General features: G+C 39.6%; 1 pseudogene; it reads left to right on the top strand.

Annotated features, from left to right (window-relative positions):
• LOC143645612 (eukaryotic peptide chain release factor subunit 1-like) overlaps window positions 1-18,234 on the top strand; it is a 68,767-nt pseudogene extending 50,533 nt beyond the window's left edge.
• The last annotated feature ends 5,647 nt before the right edge of the window (window positions 18,235-23,881 follow it).

Genomic DNA, 23,881 nt, shown 5'->3' on the forward strand with positions numbered 1-23,881 from the left:
TTCCTGAGACATTGGGGTTTCAGTGTGAGAGAAAGTTCATTACTAGGCATGTAGTAGGAGAGCAGATGGCATAGAGATTCAAAAACTGTTTTAGAAGTTCAAGGATTTTAAGGATTTTAGTAAGGAGAAATGGTGTCATTTCAGATAGCAAGTTCAAAGCAGAAAAAAAGACAATATTATCATTGCAATTTCATTAAGAAAACACAATTTGTAAGAAGGGAAAGCAGAGCTATCACTTCAATACTAAAGGTACAAACTGAAAGGAAGGGAGACAAGCTATATTTCAATAGCAGAGTCTAGTTGATGACCATTTACAAATGTCCAGGGTTGAAGGTAGTTCGTGGCTGACTTCAAATTCTTCATTAACATTAAGTTTCTGCCTTAACAAAAATAGGACCACATAGAGGAAATAACAGCTGTTACATTCACAAAGGCATGAGGTAAGTATTTTTTTACAATCATTTCAGATATTAGGGCAGTTGAATTATAATTTAGGGATTTCAGCTATTTTCTTCTATCTTCTCCAATTTAACAAAAGATAAAGGAATTTCTATGTATTTATGACATAGGGCTGGAGAGTTGATATATCCCTGAGGTAGGACAGTGAAAGTATATTGCTGACCTTGCCAGCTGAAAGCACTGTTTTTGGTGGTCCTTACTAATAGCTATTGAGAAAAAAACATTTGCCACGTCAATAGCTGCATACCAGGTACCAGGGGATGTATTGATTTTCTCAAGCAGTGATACCACATCTGTAACAGCAGCTGCAATTGGAGTTACCACCTGGTTGAGCTTACCATAATCCATTGTCATTCTCCAAGACCCATCTGTTTTCTGCACAGGCCAAATAGGAGATTTGAATGGGGATGTGGTGGGAATCACCACCCCTGTATCTTTCAAGTCCTTAAGAGTGACAGTAATCTCTGCAATCCCTCCAGGAATATGGTATTGCTTCTGATTTACTATTTTGCTTGGTAGGGGGAGTTCTAGTGGTTTCCACTTGGCCTTTCCCACCATAATAGCCCTTATTGCATGAGTTAAAGAGCCAGCGTGGGGATTCTGCCAGTTGCTCAGTATGTCTATGCCAATTGTACATTCCAAAACTGGGGAAATAACTACAGGATGCGTCTGGGGGCCCACTGGAACCAGTGTGAGATGAACCTGAGCTAAAACTCCATTGATCACCTGGCCTCCATAAGCCCCTACTCTGACCGGTGTTCCAGAATGACATATTGTGTCCTCTGGAATTAATGTCACTTCTGAACCAGTGTCTAATAATCCCCGAAATATCTGATCATTTCTTTTTCCCCAATGAACAGTTACCCTGGTAGAAGGCCATCGGTCTCCTTGGGGAAGACTTGGAGGAAGAATAACAGTATAAATTTGTGGCAGTGTAACAGATTTCTCCCCCAAAGGGACCTGGCCTCCCCTTCATTCAAGGGGCTCTGGGTCTGTAAACTGTTTCAAGTCTGGAAACTGATTAAGGGGCCATGACTCTGTCTTTTTGTAATTCAGGTTAGGCTTCTGTTCACTTGACCTACAACTCTTTTGTTTATAGTGCTCCAACAAGAATTTAGTAGACTGTCCTTCTATTGTATTTCTAGGTGCCCCATGATTTAATAGCCAATGCCACAAATCTCTGTATGTCATATAATTTTGATGCCTCCTTTGTGTTTGCTGTCTATTATAATAGCCACTTCTACCCTGTCTTTGGTGATTAAGTGCTGCCACCTGGCTTCTGCCAACTCAGGATCCTGTCATCCACATTGTGTTTAAGGATTCCAGCTCAGTGATAGCAGCTACTACAGTAATATCTGACCTACAGAGAAGTGCAACCACAGAGCTCTTTAGGGAAGATGGTGCTAGTCTCACAAATTTATTTCTCACTGTTCTAGTAAAAGGTGCATCCTCTGGACATTCCTGGGGTGTAAGAGCAGGATTTGCATGATAAATCCACTCTAACATTCCAATCTATCTAAGCCTCTGGATCCCCTCATCTACATTATACTAGGGCAGTTCTGGCATTTCAACCTCAGGTAATGTTGGCCACCTTTTGATCCATGTTTCAATCAACCACCCAAACAAGCTGTTAACACCTTTTCTAACCACTCAAGCTATAACATTGAATGCAGAATCTCTGCTTAGTGGGCCCATATAAATAAATTCAGCCTGATCCAGCCTTATATTCCTCCCACCATTATCCCACACTCTTAAAATCCACTGCCACACGTATTCCCTTGATTTCTGTCTATATAAATTGGAAAACTCACACAGTTATTTTGGAGTATAATATACCTCCTTATGTGTGATACTTTGTACCTCACCTTTAGGGGCCTGTTGGGACTTTAGTCTAGTTATAGGTCTGGAAGAAATGGGGTGTGGTGGGGGTGGGTCTGAAAAGAATTATAAATATCTTCCAAGCCATTCACTTCAGGGCCTTCATTTGCAGATTCATCTGGTGAAACATGATTAATCACTCTAAGGCTAATTCCTTCAGGAGGAGGTTGGGTGGCCAATTCCTCAAGGTAGGCTGGAGGTGGGGCAGCTATGTTCTCAGGGCAAACTATTACAGGGTTATCTAGAGAACACTCAGCATGGCCTAGGGTTTCAACCTCACCCCCAACATCATTATAAATCCATATATCACCATCCCATTTTTCAGGGTCCCACTCCTTTCCAATCAATGTCCTCACTTTAACGACAGACACCATGAAAGACTGAGATTTCAGTTTACATTGTAAAGTTGCTACTCTAACAATAAGATTCCGAATTCTGATTTTCAGAGATCTCAAGTCTACACCTACAGGCAATAAGATTTTCCTTCAGGATACTAATAGAAACTTCTACATCTTTCACAGGGCACTTAAGCTTCTCATTTGAAGCCTTAAGCCCATCCCTTTCACCCCTTAATGTAGCTGGTGTATCTAACAACAACCAACCAACATCTCCATAACTCTTATTTCTACAAAGCTCTGTAAAGGTGTCAAAAACATTATCCCCCAGAGTCTGGCTTCCTGCAAGCAAAGCATTAGGAGAATCGAACGATGATATTTTGACTATCTCCTTTGCCAACTCACTCCATGGATTGGGAGTGTCATTCTGATTATGGGAATCAGAGTCCTTAGTGTCTTTGAGTCCAGTCAGAGTAGAAAACCATTCATAAAAACCCATTTTAAGATTCTGTTTCTTAATAACCACTCCCAGTACCAAGATGTATTAGTTAGGGTTCTCTAGAGAGACAGAATCAACAGGGAACACTTGCAAATATAAAATTTATAAAAGTGTCTAATGTGACCACAGGAACATAGAGTTCAAAATCTGCAGGGCAGGCTGTGAAGCCAATGACTCTGATGGAGGGTCTGGATGAACTCCGCAGAAAAAGCTTGCCAGCTGAAGCAGGAATGGGGCCTGTCTCCTCTGGTTCCTCCTTAAAAAGCTTCCTGTGATTAGATTTAGCATCACTAATTGTAGAAGACACACCCCTTTGGCTGATTACAAATGGAATCAGCTGTGGATGCCACTGACATGATCATGACCTAATCCTATGAAATGTCCTCACTGCAACAGACAGGCCAGTACTTTCCCAATCAGATAAATAACTACCACAACTTGGTCAAGTTGACACATGTCCCTAACGATGACATACCCTAAATACCTTATACAGCAATTAATGATTTGAACCTTTTTGAGACATTTTATATCCCTAGTATTAAGAAAATTTAGAGTTTTAATAGTAATTGCATCTAAATCTTTTACAGTTTTTCTGGCTATCAAAATATTGTCTATTTTTTGCAAAAGGGCACATTGTTGCAGTTGTAGTACATGCACATCTTTTGCTAAGAATTTTCCAAAGAGCGTGGGAGAATTCTTAAATCTTTGTGGCAAAACTGTCCACATAAGTTGCTCCTTAATTTTAGGGTTTGGGCCCTCCCATTCAAAAGTTAATATTTCTTGTGATTCAAAAGCCAGAGGTATGCAAAAGAAAACATTTTTTAAATATAATGCAAGGAACCGTTTGAACTTACAAGTCAGAGTCATCATTAGAGTTTAAGGATTAGGCATAACTGAATAAATGTTGTTCACATTTATGTTTATAGCCATAAAATCTTGGCCAAACCTATATTCTCAGTTAGTAACAGGTTTTAAGATTGGGAGTATAGTCATGTTATATAGACCCTGGCAATGTCAGATGAGGCCAATTTCTTTTAAAGTTTTCATTACTGTTTTAATGCCTTTCTTCACTTGTAATGACAAAGGATATTGCCATACCTGAGTTCAATTTGTTTCTACCCTGAACTAAGTCTTTCCTGGATGAGCAGTTATACCTTTTCCCACACTGGCTGGTGACCATACCTCAGAAGAACACATTGTATTATGTAAGTTGGTACCTGCATTTTACCAGATTTTTCAGGTTATAAAAGGGTAGCCAGCAGATACAGTCTTTTTTATCTGGAGGCACTTGGATTTGTATTTCTCCTTTTTAAAACACAACCTGAACATTTAATTTAGTTACTAAATCCCTTCCAGCCAGTGTGTGTCAGTTTGAATCTGTTATGTACTCCAGAAAGACCATGTCTTTTTTCTTGATTCAGTCTTGTGAAGGCAGCCATGTTTCTTTTAATCCTGATTCAATATTGTGAATCATAAACCTTTGATTAATGGTTTCCATGGAGATGTGACACATCCACCTGTGGGTGGACACTTTTGATCACATGGAGATGTGACTCCACCCACTCAAGGTGGGTTTTTATTAGTTTACTAGGGTTTTTAAAATAGGAAACATTTTGGAGAAACCTCAGAAGCAACAGAGCCAACTAGAGATCAAGCACTTGGAGATGCAGAAAGATAATGCTCCTGGGGAAGCTGTTTGAAACCAAAAGTCAAAGGATGAGCAGAGGCCAGTCACAGGCCTTTCCAGGTGACAGAGGTATTCTGGATCCATCAGCCTTTATTGAGTTAAGGTATCTTTACCTGCGTGCCTTAGTTGGACATTTTTTATGACTTTTAGAACTGAACACATAGTTTATTAAATTCCCTATCTAAAAGCCATTCTATTTCTGGTATAATGCATTCTGGCAGCATTAGCAAACCAAAACAAAGTTTATAGAACATCCAGAAACATACAGAAATCACTGCAATACTCTTTCCCAATTTTACAATATGAAGGCATCAGAAGCACCCTAGGTGTATTTTGGCCATACATTCCAACTATCATAATTTTCTCATATGTCTCAATGACCATTTGCTGGCTTATCACAGAATAAATTGATTCTATATCAATGACAGAATACACTAATTTGCTTCCCATGCTAATCTTCACCTGAGGTTGCTGGTGGGAAATTGTTATAGCAGAAAGAAGTTCTGCCATTGCCCTTGGGCACCCTTAATCAGAGTTTTCTAGTTCAGATCCATAGGCTATTAATGCCATTGCATTTTTCTTCTTCTTTTTTTCTTCTTTGTCAGTTTGGGACAGTTTTTTTTCCAATATCTTTCCTCCCTGAAGTAAGCACATTTATCTTTACCAGATTTCTCCTTCTTATTCTACCTGCTGTGATTTCCTTGTGACAAATTCCTACTAAGGACAGTTTCCACAAGGTCAGTTTGTTGCATTGTTTGCCATTTTTGCTAAGCTTGTTCCCAATAGTTGAATATCTTGAAAGAAATATCTTTAAGCATTGACATGGGCATTTCAAGCCCACCTGCTAAGTTCTGCAATGTATGCTGAATATCTGGAGCACTCTGAGATAAAGATCATGTTAATTATTCTGGTATTTTCTGCACTTTCTGGATTCATATCACAAAATCTGTGATATTCTTCAAAGGTTCTTTTTTTTACAAAAACAGAGATCTGCATTATTCTCCCACTGCACCTCCAATGTTTTGTTCAGAGATTTCTGTTTTAGGGTCCCATTCTAAGGCCGATAAAAATGCAGGTCTTATAGTGCTCTAAGATAATTCATTCCCCAGGGTCACCAGGATCCAAGCAAGTATCCATCTCAGGGATTGCAGAATTTGCAGAAGCTGTGTTAACAGATTCCTGAGGTTATGCCTCTGCTAAGCTGTCTGCTACCTGTCTTGCTTTATCTATCACCATTTATCTTTCTTCCAAGGTCTGTAACACATTCATCAATGTCTGATACTGGCTAATTTGGGGTGTGTGACAAAGATGTACAGTGTTTTTCTTTTTTGGCTTTGATCAATCCTGTAAGCAGGCATGCTATTTCTCCAATTTGACAAGTCTGATGTTTAAGGAGTGTGTAGAACAACATTGTTCTTCAAGAGTGTCTCACCTCATCAACTCCTATAGGACCTGATATATTGAAAATTGCCCTATCCCAGAATTCATCACACCTTGACCAAATTGTACACCACTATGGGTGTGAGAGGGGGTCTCACTCATCTAACAGGATGACATAGGGGTGCTAGGAGGCTCAGACAGGCTCATAGATGTCAGAGGGATATGTACTGCAATGCTGTCAAACCTAATAAGTGAGGTGTTGCTCCACCCCCAGTTGCCAAGACTATGGGAAAGATGATGTTTCTGCACCCACAAGACTATGGGAAAGATAGTGTTTCTTGCACCAAGCAAGACAGGTGGAGAAGGTAGAGGGAATGGGTTAAAAAGAAAGTTATCCAATGGGTACATTTCACAAGTGAAGATTTCATGGAAGACTTTTAATACCTGTTTCTTTTCCCCTTGGACCTATCTCATCTCAGAGTTTCTTTTTCAAAACCTCATGATGTTTTAAGGCCTCTTATATATTTCCTTTTATGTTGTATCAGGCTCCTTCCATACAGCTCTTACTTTGAATCTCCAATGTACAGTAAATTAGATCTTTTTACAATGTCTTTATCTTTACACAACCCCATAAATGGTTGAATATATGGCACTTCCTCTAATCTCCTTTATTTCTTGCAATACATTTCTAATTGATAATCATCTGGAGGCCAATTCTCTGGCCACCCCATCCCTTTGCTTACTTTATATTGTGGCCACACAGAGATGTACAAATGTACTAACAATTCCTTTTTTAAATGATATTCTTCAAATTTAGATCAATCATTAGAAACAATTCCTAAGGAAAATATAGCTGGCCCACTCTGAAAGTTTCCCATGCCTGGACAATACCAACAGAAATCACAAGCTTGAGTAGGAACTCCATAAACACAACTGGTTCCCTCACACAAATGTAATATTCACAACTGTGCAAAATCTAAAGAGGAACCACAAATCCAGGGTCATGGATAGTGAAGCTCAAACCCACCAAATCCATTTGCATTATCTCTGGATCAACTTATGCAAAATCAAAAGGATAATTACAAATTTGGGCTCATGGAGAGTGGGGCTTAAACCCACTGAGTCTACTTGCATGACCCCTGGATCAACTTAATAGCCTTTTACATAAAAGCCTAATTGAAACAGAAGAAAGCAAACATGACAAACAAAACATCACACACCTAGCACAGGGAAAGTATTGATTGCAAAGTCACCTTCATCTAGATAAGTCTTGTGTCCATTCAGGTCAGGTGTCTCCACCCAGTCCCTCCAGTCCCAGGCCTCCAAGAAAATTTCCTAGGTAGCTGGTAGTACTGAGCCAAGGGACCCAGAAAAGAGCCCTGTGGCTGGCAAGACATGGATCAAGGTTGCACCTAAAGCAGAGAGGCTCCTGCTCCAGTCATCAAATTGTTACCATCAGAGAAACATGTTGCTAATTAGCCAGGCCCATCTGATCCTGAACAAAACAGAGGAACAATTATTTTTATCTTGGTGAGGAGGTGAATTTGTCAAAGATGCATCATCAAGGAACTGTTGGAAAAACTTTCCAGGGACAGTTCTGAGTGGGAAGTGTGGTTTGGGCTTTTATAACCCCAATCTGACAAAGAAATAGCCAGGATCCAGAAGAAACAAAAGAGGGGAAAAAAGTAGAAGAGGAAAAACTGCTTGGTCAACATGTCCTGTCTCTTTTAGGCCTCTCTAGTTAACTGTTTTGATCTTCTCCTTCACAAGGAAGGGAGGTGCTAATATTAGTTCATATGATATTTCATTCCTGCAAGCAGACCAAGGGAGGGTTTCTGGGAATGAGAGTGAAGTTTTGAGATAAGGCCAACAATGAAGCCCTATTTCAACAAGGGTTTTTCATGCTTTAAATGACTTCAAGGTGGCCTGAGTGAAGCGACCATAAAAATAACAAATACTAAGCATTTTCACTAAAAGATTTTATTGTGTACTTTTAAAAATTCCTCCAGCTTTCAACTGCAGCCATGAATAAGAATTCTTTGGTCCCAAAAGTAATAAAAACAGAGGGAGCTGGTGTCATAGGAAAAACAGAGGTGCCACTGTTGTGGACCTACCTCTGGGGGAAGTAACTGCTTCCACTTAGGACTAGGCCCTTAAGAAGGAGGAGCCAAGAAGTTGGTGGATGACCACAGTGCTGTTGACAGGGACCTGTTTATCTGGAAGACCAAGAAGTTCATCAAGAGCCTGGAGACAGCCTGCAGCAATGGAACAAACATAATTTTGTTGATTATTCCTCTCAAAGACAGTTTCTCACAAGTGGCAAAAATGTTAGTAGGTAAGTTGTGAACTACATATAACATTAAATCACAGGTAAATTGCCTTTCTGTCCTCAGAGCCTTTACATTTGTAAAAAAGTCTAAAATTTTATGACAACGTATTTCCAAATGATCTGCTTATTTACTGTGGAACAATTATGATGGAAGAAGGAAAAGGAAAAAAAGTCAACACTGACTTTTGCCCTTTCAAACCAAGTAATGGGCCACTGTATTTGTGTGACAAAATCCAAACAGGAATTCTTACAGTGCTACTTTCAGATATTAGCAAGTTTTACTTCATTGTAAAAGCTGATAATGGTGCACTTTTTGGCACACACCAAGTAAACACAGGAAAAGTCCTGCACAAATTCACTGTGGATCTCCCAAAGAAACATGGTAAAGAAGGTCAATCTGCCTTGCATTTTGACAGTTTAAAAATGGAAAAAGAACATAATTATTTTTGGAAATTAACTGAGACTGTTGTGAAGCTGTTTTTTTTCTAAAAAAATGAATGTGACTCGTCTCATTTTTGCTGGGTCAGTTGACTTTAAAACTGAACTAAGTCAATCTGACATGTTTGATCAGATATTGAAGGAAAAGCTAAACATTGTTGATATCTCTAGTGGTAGTGAAGTAGGGAAAACTATGAACACCACACAAGAAAGCACCAGAGCCTCTGAGAAGTGGAAACGCTTTTTATTGCTGACAGGCTCAGAGGACTTCTGTCCAAAGTCTGAGTGCCAAATATCCTTTGTCTCCAGATTATACAGGCTAGCAAGCAGGAAGTACAAACCAAAACTTACAGGACAGGAATTACCATGGGAATGGACAGGGATAGTGTTATAAGCTCTGGGTCAGGGTTGATTTTTCTTCTTTGGAAAGAAGATTTCATCTTGCTATGTAGGTAGGCCTAGACATTCCTGGACATGACTAGGCAGGTGCAGCAGATATTTTGTTTCACTAACACTTTTAGAAAGCATGTTTTTATATATTTTTGAGAGTACACAAATTCATAAAATCATTTCAGTAAGGAAATACAGCAATAATACTGAAATCCCTCTTATGAATTACCTCATTACCCCCTTTTGATGATATCATTCATCACATTTACTTCATTGATGGGTTGGGAGCTTTGTAATTTTCACTTGATCCCCATCATAAGGTAGCATTTTTAGTCTGATTATTATGCTTTGCTCTAGATAGATGAGATTCCCAACTGGGACTGGGAAGTTGCTTCCCCATCTAGCTATTCAGTTTTTATCCAATTATGGAAGTTGTCAGGTCCCATCTGCTAGGTCTGGGCTAAGAGGTGGTTGCATTTACTTTTTCTGTTGGCATCATTTCTCTTGCTTCCCATGGCCATTAGTCCCCCATATTTGTTCCTCTACAGACATAGCAAAAGGAAACACTTATGGAGGAGCCTATCTGTTCTGCCAGCTGAAAGAACAGATTTTGTGTGTTTACAGGAATTACTGGGGATTGTTCTGCATTTTGTTACAGAAAGAATGGAACACCTGTAATATGTATAAATTATAAGAGCTCTTGGTTCTTTTTATATAAATGGTGGGACCATTGATGGCTTTAGGGGACCACTTTACTATGGACTTCTTTTCCCTACTGGGAATCATGAATATTTAAACTGGTAAGATTAGTGAGAGTGCAGTGTCCTGCCCTGCAACTGGGGGGTACTTGATGTTACTTGAAGATATCTCAGGGGGGTTCTATTTGGTATAGCATACAGCAACTGGTGGTACTTAGTGCTTTGTGTAGGAAGGTACCTCAGGGGCCTCCTCTTCATTGTAACACACAATGTGTAGCCAGGTGAATGGCAGGACAAGCAACAGAAACATTGAAGAATAGAGATACTACTTGTTGACTTTTGGAGCAGTGGCTCTACTTACTTTTGTTTCTTTTTCCCATTCTCAGAATTTTAATTCTACCACAGTTTTGTGCTTGGGTTTCTTAAGATCTTGACAGATGCAGTGATGGTCTTCCCCAGGGTCACAGATGAAGTATGTGGTCTGATTGTAGGTACAGAAGCCCTTGGGGATACCCTGGAAAGTGTAATGGGTGTGGAATACTACGGTGAAAGTGATTGGCCACCAACAAGCAGCATGGATGCACTCATAGCAGGAATCCAGGATGGTGATCCTGAAGGGACAAATGGAAAAAGAAAGAAGGTTTAGGGATAAAAACAGTATTCTGTAACTTATATAGGAAAGGAGGAGTCACTTGGATATGGATAATACCACAAAATTAAAGTGAAATTAGTTTTGGGGAAATAATGAAGATGGATTTCTTCTGCAAGTGCTAAAATTGCTAGATGCCTGACAAATGCAAACATAAGGATAAAGAATGTTAAATTACAGGCATAAAAACTATATCACTCATTTCATGAGAGACTAAGTAAATACATGACTACTAAAACAGCTTCTCAAGCTTCAGGCATGTATAGATCAGTCAGCCCTGGAGTGACTAAAGCAAGGCTCAGTCAGAGATTTCCTCATGTTTTGGCTGTGCATAGACCAGCCAGTTCTGAAGTGACTGGGGCAGAGCAGGTGGGTTCTTTATGTAGGGTCAGACATAACCGGTTTTCTGTGTTAGCCTGGTACTTCAAAGATGAGGTTGAGCTGTTTCCAGGTTTAAATTGGAAGTGGTGAATCCAGAGGACAATCTCAGCAACGTTGACAGCTGTAGGGCTGGAAAGGAAGACCATCTAGGGCCCTAACCAGGTGGGTGTTAGTACCTCATTTTTCCAATCTTTTACCCAGACTAGTGCCCTGGGGAAAAGAAGGGCACAGGGGGTATTAATTGTAGTGTGAATCTTTCATTTACCCAGGTGTACAGCTGAGACATGGTGGAGCTTAACCTCTGGAGTTGCTTTCTTAAGGTCAACTCTGAATTGTGCAATATTTCCTGAGAGTTCTTTTATCAGTGGTGGAGGCTGTCTGAACAAAACTTCAAAAAGGAAAAATCTGTTTTGTTTCCTGGGACTGCATCTTACTCTTAACAAGGCTATAGGGAGAATATCAGTTCATTTTAGGTTGGTTTCCTGACAGTTTCTTCAGATGTGATTTCAGGGTGCAGCTCATTTGCTCCACTTTTCCTGAAATTTGCAGCTATATGCTGTGTGGAGATTCTACTTTGTGTGGAGGATTTTGCTGAGATTTTTGTATAATTTGGGCCCCAAATGCCTGTCCATTGTCAGAGCTAGTGGAGCTCAACAGGCAAATGTGGGTCCATTGTCAGAGTCCATGGAGCTCAATAGGCCATTCCGTGGAATGATTTCCTTGAACAAGAACCAAATTATTTTCTGGGCTTTCTCTGATTTAGTTGGAATGGCTTCCATCCATTCTGAGAAAGTAGAGATTCCTACTAACAAGTAATGGTATCTCCTTGCCCAGGGAAACTCTGTGAAGTCTACATGGCAGTTGTCTCATGATTTGAATTCTGGAGAGGGGGGTTCCAGTCCTTGTTACAGGTTGTTTTGAGCACAAGTTACACATTTATCACAAACTGCTCAGGAGAGTTGATGCAGTCAAGGAATGTAAAAAGTACCATTGAAGAAACTGCTCCAAGGTTGCTTTTCCATATTGACTATTTTCATGAACTTTGCAAAACCACCACTGGGCTGAGTGCCTCTGGTATTGCTAATCAACCATCCTTGAATTTCCCCATCCATTCAAAAAGTGGATACCTCCTTCTTGGTTTAGCCAGGTATGTTCAGCCTTGGAATATTTTGGCTGTATGCCACTTATAGGTTCAGGCAGGAGTACTGCTGTTAAGGAGGAGTGGGTTCCCTTAGGGCCACTGCCTTGGATATTTTATCAGCCAGATTGTTCCCATGGGCTTCTATTGTGTTTCCTGACTGATACCTGTGGCAGTGGGTGATGTCAACATTGACAGGGGCCCATGCTGCTTCCAGGAGGGTCAAAATCTCTAGCGTATGCTTTATTTCCTTTCCCCCAGCATTAATCAATCCTCTTTCTTTTTCTTTACAGGGCCCCATGCACCTGAGCAATGTTGAAGTCATACCTCAAGTCAGTGTAGATACTGATGATGGAATTTGATCCTAACAGCAGGGCTCTGGTGACTGCTATGAGTTTGAATGTTTGAGATCAGGTGCCTACTGGGAGGGGTCCAGATTCTACCATTGAGTTCAGGGTTACTACTGCATATACTGCTTTTTACATTCCATTTTGAACAAAACTGCTGCTGTCCATATAGTATTCTATGTCAGGGTGGGATAATGGCTGGTCCTTTAGATCTATTCTGCTAGAGAACACTTCTTACAAAACGTTTATGCATTCATGCTTAGACAGGCCTTCTCCCATTGGTAGGAGTGCAGCTGTGTTTAGGCTGTGTATGTCCTCCACTTGAATTTTTGGGTTGTTGCATAAAAGGGCCTGATATTTCAGCAGCTGGGAAGTGGAGAGCCAATGCTGTAATTTTTGTAGGAGAACTACTTTGGCTGTGAAGTCAGATGTTGGCCAAAAGCTAATTTTTCAAATCATCGGTTAGGATAACAGTGGTGTCTATGGCCCACAGACATGGAAGCCATCCTTTGGCTACCAAATCTAACTGCTTCAACAAGTAAGCTACCAGACGACCCCAAGAGCCTAGTTTTTGGACGAGGACCCCTGTGGCTGTTCCCCATCATTCATGAATGTACAGGGTAAAATATTTGTCAATGTCTGGGAGACCCAAGTCTGGGACTTGCATGAGTTCCTTTTTTAGAGTTTCAAAGGCTTTCTGTTGTTTGGTTCCCCAGGGCAGGGGTGAATTTTCAGCAAATCATATAGCCTCATATAGAGGATTGACAACTCCAGCAAAGTTAGGAATCCAGATGTGGCAGTATCCTGTAGTCCTTAGGAACTCATGGACTACTCACCAAGATGTGGGTGTAGATATTTGGCAAACAGCTTGTTTTCTTTCAAATTCCAGGTGCCAGGTATCTTGGGCAATGGGAGATCCAAGGAACTTTACTCATTTTTTGCAAATTTTGGCATTTTTTCTAGAGGCCTTGTAGTCTGTACGATTCAGGTGGACCAGGAGTACCTTTGTACTTTCTAGACAGTTTTGTGAGATTGTGTTGGCTAAGAATAGGTCATCCATATATTGGAGCAAAATACTATTATAGTTTTTTGTAATGAAATTCTTGCAAGTTATTCCCTAGGGTTTGGCTAAATATAGTGGAAGAATTTTTAACCCTTGAAGCAGACATATCCAGATGAATAATTGTTTTCTTCTAGTGCACGGATGTTCTCATTCAAAGGCAAGAATGGATTGGCTAACTAGTGCCAGATGAATGCAGAAGAAAATGTCTTTAAGGTCAAAGCAGGAGAAAAATGATGTTGTTGCAGGAATTAAGCTCAAGAGGGTATATGAGTTTGGTGGTATGGGATGTAAGGAAAGTACTTTGTTGATGGACCACAAGTTTTGAACAGGGCAGTAATCATTGGTGCCAGCTTTTTGTATTGTTAAGAGTTGTGCTCCACAGGGACTGACATTCCCACAGAATACCATGAACAAGTAAGCAATCAATATGTGCCTGAATTTCCACTGGGGCTTCTTGGGAGACTGGATATTGTTTAAGATGCACTAGGGTAACTCCCAGGAGGAATTCCATGAGGGACAGAGAGGCATTTGATGTTAGCCCCGGTGAGCTGTTTTCTGCCCAAACAGAAGGATCAACTCCTGGCATCTGTGGATGGTCAGGCTGGTTTCAGTTTTCTTTGGCAAGAAAAGGTGTCACTTTTCCATCTGGGGGCTGTCAGGGTCACCATGGTCTTTCTCCCTGGGTCCTGGGCCCTTTAGCATTAAGAGATATTCCCCTTCTGCATTGAAGCTTATTTGTGCCTGGGATTTTATCAGGAGATTTCAACCCAGTAGGGCACTGGGCAGCCAGGAAGGTAAGTAAATTGATGAGAAACTTCACTGGGTCGTACAGACACTTACAGGCTGTTAAGAGGAAATGTTGAGCCGAGCCACCAGTGGCTCTAACAATGGTGGCTTGCCTATTAGTTTTTTGCCCAATTTTTGTGTGACAACAGAATGTTCTGCACCTGCATCTATCATAAAGTCTATCTTTTGGCCCCCTACTGTCATTATGACCATGGGATTTCCAGGGCTGAGTGTGAAGGGGCCCAGTCTGTCTCAGTCTGAGTTTTCTTCAAGGGCTGCTAGACTTACAAAATCAGTAGCACTGGGTTCTCCATTGCTACTGGGATCTTTGTCACCTTTCTTCCCATCATTTGTTGGGGAAGTCTGCTTTCCAGTGTTATTGTTCCTTATAGTAAGCACATGGCTTCTTCCCAGTGGAACTGCTCTCCCATGTTCTCTGGATGACCCCCAATAAGTGGGTGTTTTATCTTCTGACTCTGGTCACTTGAAGATTGTGGATTTTGAGAATGGGGCTTTCTGGTGCCCTGGGTGAGCACCACAGCAAGCAGATCTGCTTTTTGCTTTAGTTAGCAATCTGCTTTTCTCCATACCTCCTGATCTCAGTGCATGTATACTTTTGCAACTACCTCAAGGAGCTGAGATATATCATTCCAGGAAACCCTTTTAAATTTTGCAGCTTTCTCCAGATGTTGGGTTGGGCTTGCCTGACAAATGCAGAGTTAACAAGTCTTTAGTTTTCTGGTACCTTGGAGTCAAAAGTATTGTACAATCTAAAGGCTTCACAGAAGCATTCACAGAACTGGCTAAAGGCTTTGTCTGACTTTTGCAGGACTTCAGTGGTTTCTGACCTATTTATTGCTTTTATGCTCCCATTTTTCATGCTTTGAAAAGTGCATCTTGATAGAGATTTAAATTGCTTTTGCCAGCTTCACTGTTTGTGTCCCACTGTGTGCCAATATCTGAGAAGGACTTTTGAGCATATTGGGATCTGTTCATCATCCTTGCAGGAGCAGTTTCTTCTAGCCACTTCAGGGCACCTTGTGAAATCTCTCTCTGCTTTTCTGTGTTGAAGAGGGTAATGTAGAGCTGATGGCAATCTCGCTACATTGGCCAATGGGTCTGTATAACTGACTGACATAAGTCGATCATAGCCTGAGGTTTCTCAATGTAGGAGGGAGTGTGTTTTTTCCAGTTGATGAGGTCAGTGATTGAGAAAGTCTAGAAGACAAGTATTGGCTGACCTTCCTGCAACTGGCCAACTGGATTGTATTAAAGTGACCCTAGAGTTTCTTGCAGGGGCAGTTACAGAGTTCCTGAGGTGCCACACATTTTGCCAACTCAGTATCAGAGGTTCCAGGTATGTGGAATTTCCTGGAAGGGATTCAGGCAGACTTGGACCAGGAGAGATGGGAATCAATAGCAGAGAGCTGGCTGGCGTCCCTGATGAGATGGAATTTTCAGTAGAGGGCATCAGGGCACTGACATTTTTTCTGGAACCACAGCCAGTGCTTGAGGCAGAGGTCAGGAAGCTGGAGCTGAGTACAGCAGGGGTAATGGTCTTCATTGGCAGCAGGGAGGAATGGAAGTTTTTCTGGGGTTGAGGATTTAGGAAAGAGGGGGTAAAGAGTCTCTGTCAGTGATGGGGAGGGTGGCCTCTTTACCCCTTTATCTTGGCAGCCTGAGGGTGGATCTTTCATTGTTGACAGTGGGGAGTTCTCCAAGGTCAGGAGTTTAGTGGCAGCTCAGACTAATTGCTTTGTGACAACTCCTTCAGGGAGTGGGATGTCCAGGTCGGTGCAGGCTACCAGGACTTTTGCATGGCTTTCAATGCAAGCTTTTAGTTCTGGTGGTGAATTATAAAGAAATTGGAGCCAGTAATCAATGTACAGAAACTGTCAGGGTGGCCAGGTTGTGCTGTGGCAACTTAGCAGACAGCTCAGATAAGTTGGGTGTCGAATGACCCCTCAGACAGTCATTCAACTCCAAAAGTGGGCTAGTTCAATTGGCAAAATTTGCACAACTCTTGGGGCTTAAGCTTTACTCCATAGTCTTCAGTGAATCCTTTTTTGAAATTCTTAAAGAGGCAGGCTAAGGGGTGTTTGTTTCTGTACCATCCATACTGATCCTCCCAGGGCACCAGACAACAGATGACTAAACAAGATGACAATTGCTTCATCCATCTCTGACTACTTTCTTGGAATTTAGGGAATTTAGGGTTCTCTTGGCATGGGCCAGGTTGGTATAAAATCCCAATCAAGACTCTGTTTTTGAGATGGCCACCTTAAGAGCTAAATGAGGACACACAGACCTTCAGATTGGGACATGCAATTTGTTTTATGGGTGACACAGCACTGAAGCCTCAGGACAGAGCCATGTCTCATTCACATGCTTTCACATACCAGGCATTCAAAAATATGACAAATTATGCTGCCTCCCAACATCAGAGTGTATCTAACTGCCTCAGCTTCTCCTCTGTCCAAAGGGAGTTCATCCCAGTTAAGGAGGTTCAGTCTCCTCTTCTGCCTGAAAGGCAGGACCTCTCTGTCTCTATACATGATTGAACACCCATTCTTACCAATCCAATGGGTGGAGTTCCAGTTAAGTTCTCAGGGCTGCTGAAATCCTTCCTGAGTCCAGGAAAGCTGGCATCCCATTTCAATCAAGTGATTTTGAACCAGAAGAAAAGTTTCTGGGGATGCCCAGGGATGATCAAGATCAGTCTATGGCTCGGGTCTCTCTGTAGATGGGGAGGGGACACAAGAGTGTCTCTTCTTTGGGGTATGGAGCTTCTTGGCCAATGCACCAGGAATGTAGTAGGTAAAGACTCTGAACAACACATAAGAAAGCACCCAAGCCTCTGAGAAGTAGACAAATCTTTTATTACTGGCAGACTCAAAGGACTTCTTTTCAAACTCTGAGCATCAAATATCCTTTGTCTCCAAATTATATAGGTTAGCAAGCAAGAATTGCAGAAGCAGAACTTGCAGGATTGGATTTACCATGGGAACAGACAGGGGCAGTGCTATAAATTCTGTGGCTCAGGGCTGATATCTCTTATCTGAAAAGCAGACATTTTGTCTATTCAGGCAGGCCTGGACATTCCTGGGCATAGCTAAGCAGATACAACAGACTTTTTTTTCACTACTTCTTCCAGAAAGCATGTTTTTACACATTCTTCAGAATACACATATTCATGAAGTCATTTCAGTAAGGAAATACAGCAATAATACTAAGGTCCCTCTTATGAACTACCTCACTAGTGAAAATAGTTTCAACCAAGCTACTGAATAATAGACTGAAGCTCTCTTCAACGTGAAAGTTATTTGAAAGAATAAAGTATCAGGATGATATTATGAGGAAATCAGCCAAGATGCAGGCAAGTACTGCTTGGGAGTTGAATATACACTAAAGGCTTTGGAAATTGGAGCTGTATAGATTCTAATAATCTGTGAAAATATGGACATAATGAGATACTTTTTTTTTCCAAGGCACAGATGAAGAGAAAATTCTCTAACTCCAGAGCAAAAGAAGGATAAATATCATTTCACAAAGTTACAGGACAGAAATAAGAGCTGATTGAGAGCATGCCTTTGCTGGAATGTTTTTAAGCTATAAAAAATTTGGAGCTATGTTGAAAACTGTCACAGACAGGTCATGAGAAGCACCTCTGTTTATGAAAGGATTTGATGGAATTGGAGGTCTCTTGTCATACTGACTCTATACTAGGGAATGAAATACCAGGGAAGGGACATTTTTTTTTGCCTTCATAATTACTAGATAGTCAACAAGGGTCTAGCAAACCGTGTCTCACACTCCAACATCCAATGTAAGGAGCATTCCTGTAATGGAAACCAAAAGGATCCCTGTCTTAGAATGGGAATATTTCCAGAATTTAATCCATGAACATTCAATAGTGAAAAGAAAACCCAAGAAAAATTATACCCAACCCTACACTTTGGTTTTGTCATGATGCAAATGCAATAGCATGCAACTAAATTCCTAAGATGTCACTTGGGAATAATTTTAAAAAGAATCCAAATGTTTACATTTAATATATCATAAAATTTATTGCACTTGTATTTTACGGAAAAACTAGTTTTTAAACCTTCATACATAGAAACAGAAACCTTAATTGCTCTAAAGCTTCAAAAGTTAATAGAACTGCAAACATGCTGGTTTGCTTATTTTGATTGAAGGAAAATTAAATTAATGCATCTTACAGTGAACCATTTACATGACATTCTCAGTTTAGACTGCACAAGAAGAAATATATGTAGGGAAGCATTGAAACTAATTCTGTCTGGGTCTCTGTTTAATGTTGAAAGGGTGAGCTAAAAGGAGGCAATTTGAATTTCACTCTCTTACACCACCTTACCCTCCAGAGCATCAGTTTCAAGGATATAAATTGCATTTGCAACTTAAATGACTTCTTGATTATTTGGGCCAGTGCAGTGTTTCCTCTATCTGTTTTGCTGGTGACTTTGTGCCTAGGGGTTGGAGCCCTTAGTGTCAATTGCTTTGTCAAGTGGTCCCATAATCCTAGAATCTTAGAAACCAGTTTGAGATGGGTATGATGGGATTTCTGTGCTTCCACTGGGATTGTGAGAAATAAAACATGTAATTTAAACTGAATTAAAGGAAATTAAAGAAAATCTTATTTTACTTTGCTTGGGTCTCTCCTTGGTAAAAGGGAGGTAATGATTTTTTCCCATGTGTTGGATAGCATGAGAATATGTGACTGTTTTGATCTTGAAAACTGAACTGCGAGGTTTTCAAAAAAAATGACACAGAAGACATGTAGTACTGTACATGTAATATAAACTGTGTACTGTTTGATTTTGCTAGCTGCCAGAATGCAATATACCAGAAACAGAATGACTTTTAAAAAGGGGAATTTAATAAGTTGCTAGCTTACAGTTCTAGGCTGAGAAAATGTCCCAATTAAAACAAGTCTATAGACATGTCCAATTTAAGGCACCTGGGGAAAGATACCTTGGTTCAGGAAGGCCAATGATATTCAACAATTCTCTCTCAGCTGGAAGGGCACATGGTGAACATGGCAGCATCTTCTGGCTTTCACATGGCTCTACCAAAAAGGGACTCTCTCCAAAATGTTTCCTCTTTTAAAGAATCCCAGCAAGCAACTCCACTTTCAGTGGGTGGAGACACACCTCCATGGAAATCATCTAATCAAAAGTTACCACCCACAACTGGGTGGGTCACAACTTCATGGAAATAATCAAAGTGCTCCCACCCAGCAATATTGAGTGGGGATCAAAGGGCATGGCTTTTCTGGGGTCCACCACAGACTCAGATGGGCACAGTGGGGTTGGAGATTCTGTTCAAATATGAAACTTATAAGGACCTTTCATGAGAAATTATGGGAAGGAGTGGTGGAAAAGGGAGGAGTGGGAAGGGATGATGCACTGCTTTTCACACCAAGGAACTAACCATATTGGATACAAAAATGGGCTTGAAAACCTGAAGCTTATGCTTCATGGTCAGCCTGTAAGTTGGACTTGAATTCAGAGGATATGCAAGGTCATGACATGGCTGAGATAATGACAGTGAACAGTGTATATGGTGTGCCCAGTGTTAGCAATAGAAAACCCTACCAATTGGACTTTGAAGGGCCAAGAGTTTAAAAAGTCAATTGGTATCACCCCAACACTGACTAAGATAGTGGAGTTTATTTGGTTCTCAAATTGTGTACTTTTAACACTTTAGTGCTTGACTACTCTTCTTAATTGACTCTTGACTTAGAAATTTGTAGATTTACTGGTCTGAATCAGCTCTTTTATATCAGGTTAAAGGTATGTTATCATTCCAATGACCCACTGCACTTGAGTGAAGGGAGTATGTTTTTATATGTAAACATTTTCACACTGTATTCTGAGGACCAAATGACTTTTTGTCAAAGTATTATAATCTGAGGTCTTAACCCTTAATGTGGAAAATCAATTCTTTGATATTCACTGATGCAGGAGACTTCACTGGAACATGCTTTTGCTTTAGATTCTGCTGTTTGCTTGCAGAAAAACCAAGAGCATGCAAACATACTCTCTTCTCAGCAGTATGTTAAGATCTTGCCATTGAAAATGGTCTAACATGATATGACAAGACCAGATAAATTGGATGTAAAGTTACATTTTTAAATGTTTGTATATTTAGGGTATGTAGCTCCTTTTGTAGTTTTAATTTTTACTATTTCAGTTTGGAAAAGATGCCAAATTTTGTATTTCTTAAAGTATTCTTTTTGGTGACATATTTTGCATTATATATTTATGTGTATGTCTATATATACTAATAAGTATTACACTTAATGGAATGAAAATGTTACTTTGCCTTTGTAGCCTCTGCAGAGAGATCCTATGCAGTGAAATCTTGGTGTTGTACAGAAATGAAGAAGCATGTTAAACCATACTTAAGAATAAAAAATAGCAATTAAAATAAATACCTTATGATACGTCCAATAAATTGAATAGTTTTATTCACTGCCAGGAAATTGATCAACATTTTGAGATGAGAATTAAAGAATAACAGATATGCAAGAATTACAGCACATTCAGAAAATAGTACATGGCATTAGAAGGACATAATGATATGCTAAGCAGTGATGAGATAGGAAATTATAATGAGGTTAGACTGAAGTGAAAGCATATTTCTGTGTAAAATTAATGAAGAAATGTTCATTCAATTTTGGCTTAAATGTGACATGTAATACAAAGAAACAAACAACCTGCAATTTACATGAGTTACTTTCCAGTTAATCTTATGTTTAAATTCTTATTATAGCTTTTCATATTATGTAATATTAAAATTGACAAAGATAAATAAATACTGTGATATTTAGAATCAGAAATGTTCTAATGCAAAATACACACCTCAGTACTCATCTTAAATTTGCTATAATGTTCTTAAAATGCTTTTCTTTAATAGACAAATCGTAAAGTGGGAGCAATTGCATGTCAGTACTAAATATGAGAATTAATGGAAGAACTGTTAAATTTAAAATGTTTTCAGATTGCTCAAGCATTGGTTAAGCTAGACACACATTTCACTTGTCTCATAGGACTTCCTTTTTCACACCAATCTATTTTGTGTTCTTTTCTAGCAATGATCCCATTCCAGTAGTCCTTTGGGAGCAGAGACAAAAAGAACAGCAGGAGGTATGCTTGAGGTAGGTATAGCTTGTGTGCCATCAAAAACAGTGCTGCTGTTCAAAGGCTTGGAAAGGGTGAAGCTGCTGATCCATCAGGCACTGAGGAGAAAACATTGCTCTAAAGATCAGTCTCTCCTCTTGAAATATAGTGAAGTTTTCCCTGCTTGCTTTCAGAATTGTATGGGGACTTTGATTCTTGTTTTCTTTCCAGGTTCCCCCTATTGGTATAGGAATGGTCATCCTTTGCCTGTATGTTTTATTGGAAAAGAAAGCTTGCATGCCCTTTTAGGGTCCAAACAATAAAGCATGGTGGTGTGGAGCTGGATGTATCACCAAGAAAACACATTCTTAAACTTTATCCAGTCCTGTACGTGTAAACCCTTTGTAAGTAAGACGGATAAAAGAGATTATTTCAGGTGAGGTGTGGTCTACCTCAATCAGGATGTGCCTTAATTCTGTTATGGGAGTCCTTTATATGCAGAATGAAATTCATACAGCTCCTGGAAGCAAGAAGCTGAAGGTAAAGTGAACCAAGAAGGTAGAGCCCAGTAGAAGCTGTCGTATGTATTTTCATGTGACAGAGGAGACCAGGACTAAGGTGCATCAGCAGTCAGACATAGAACACTACAGTCTAAGGGAGAAAGCTTCACATTGATGACACTTGATCTCAACTTTCTCCCAGCCAATACATTATATGCCTTTTTCTTGACTAGTCAAAGAAATTAAATACACTTAAAATTTTTTATTTTAACCACATTCAAACCTACAAATCAATGGTTTAAATTATATTCATAATGTTGTGTTGCCATCACCATCATCCATTATCACAACTTTTCCACCATTTTGAACAGAAGCTCTGCTCCAGTTAAGCATTAACTCCCATCTTTATACCCAACTCAGCTCATAGTTACCTGTATTCCATTTTCTGACTCCATAAATTTTCATGTTCTAATTGTTTCATATGAGTAAGATCATGCAATATTTGCAGTTTTGAATCCTGTTAATTTGAGTTAGCATGATGTCATCAAGATTCATCCTTGCTTAGCATGTATCAAAACTTCATAATTTATTGGTTGAATAATATTTCATTGCATCCATATACTATATTTTGTCTATTCATTCATTTGATGATGGACACTTAGGTTGCTTCTATCTTTTGGCAATCATGTATAGATACCTTTTCTAGTGCTTACTTTCAATTCTTTATAGTACGTACATAGTAGTGAGATTGTTGAGTCATATGGTCATTCTATAATTTAACTCTCTATGAAACCACCAAACCATTTGCCATGGCAGTTGAACCAGCTCTATTTTGTATTCCCGCCAATAATGAACAAGTACTCCCTCACTTCCTAAAAAATTGTCATTTTCTGTTTCATCATAATAGGCATTCTAGTGGGTGTGGAATGGTGTATCTCTGTACTTTTGATTTTCATTTTTATAATGGTTAATGATCCTGGACATCTTTTCATGTGGTTATCAGTTATTTGTATCTTTTCTATGGAGAAATATTTATTCAAGTTTATTGCCCATTTTTAATGATTTTTGTCATTCACCAAAGCCAAAAGATTCACCAAAGCCATTTGTTAAATGATTCTTTCTCAATTTAATGAATTTGGCACCCTTTTCAAAATTAATTGACCATAGATATGAGGTTTTATTTTTGAATACCCAATTGAACTCCATTCGTCTATATGTCTGCCTTTGTGCCATTTCAATGAAACAAACTGAAATCATATAGCTTGCACTCTAATCACTGTGGAATTTATTTAGAAACCAACATCAAATATAAATTTCATATTCTTATATAGATTTTCAGATAAAGTACAGGATATCATTTAGGCTTTTCAGGGTAATTTGTAACATGTAGCTAAGCTTGCATAAGAATACTCTCCAGAGTGACTTCCTGACTCTATTGGAAATCTTAGTCACTAAAACTTTATTTTGTTTCCTTTCTTTTTTCCCTTTTGTCCAAAGCATTGTCAGTCCCATGATGCCAGGGAGACTTACACCTGTGGAAATCATGCCCATATAGGGTAGTTACTAAATTTAATTGCAGAGTTTGGCTTAGAGAGAGGCCATATCAGAGAATCAAAATATTATCTGGGGGTTTCTTGGGCATAAATATAAATCAGCTTAATTTTGCCATTATGGAAATAACGAGATAAGCAGTTTTTAAAATTATCATTTTAAAAATTATACTGTAATTTATCAACACATTTTCATATAAAGATCCCAAGTATTTCTACTTTTTTTCAGGCT

The sequence above is a fragment of the Tamandua tetradactyla genome, chromosome 9 (genome assembly GCF_023851605.1).
Source record: "Tamandua tetradactyla isolate mTamTet1 chromosome 9, mTamTet1.pri, whole genome shotgun sequence".
Lineage (NCBI taxonomy): Eukaryota > Metazoa > Chordata > Mammalia > Pilosa > Myrmecophagidae > Tamandua > Tamandua tetradactyla.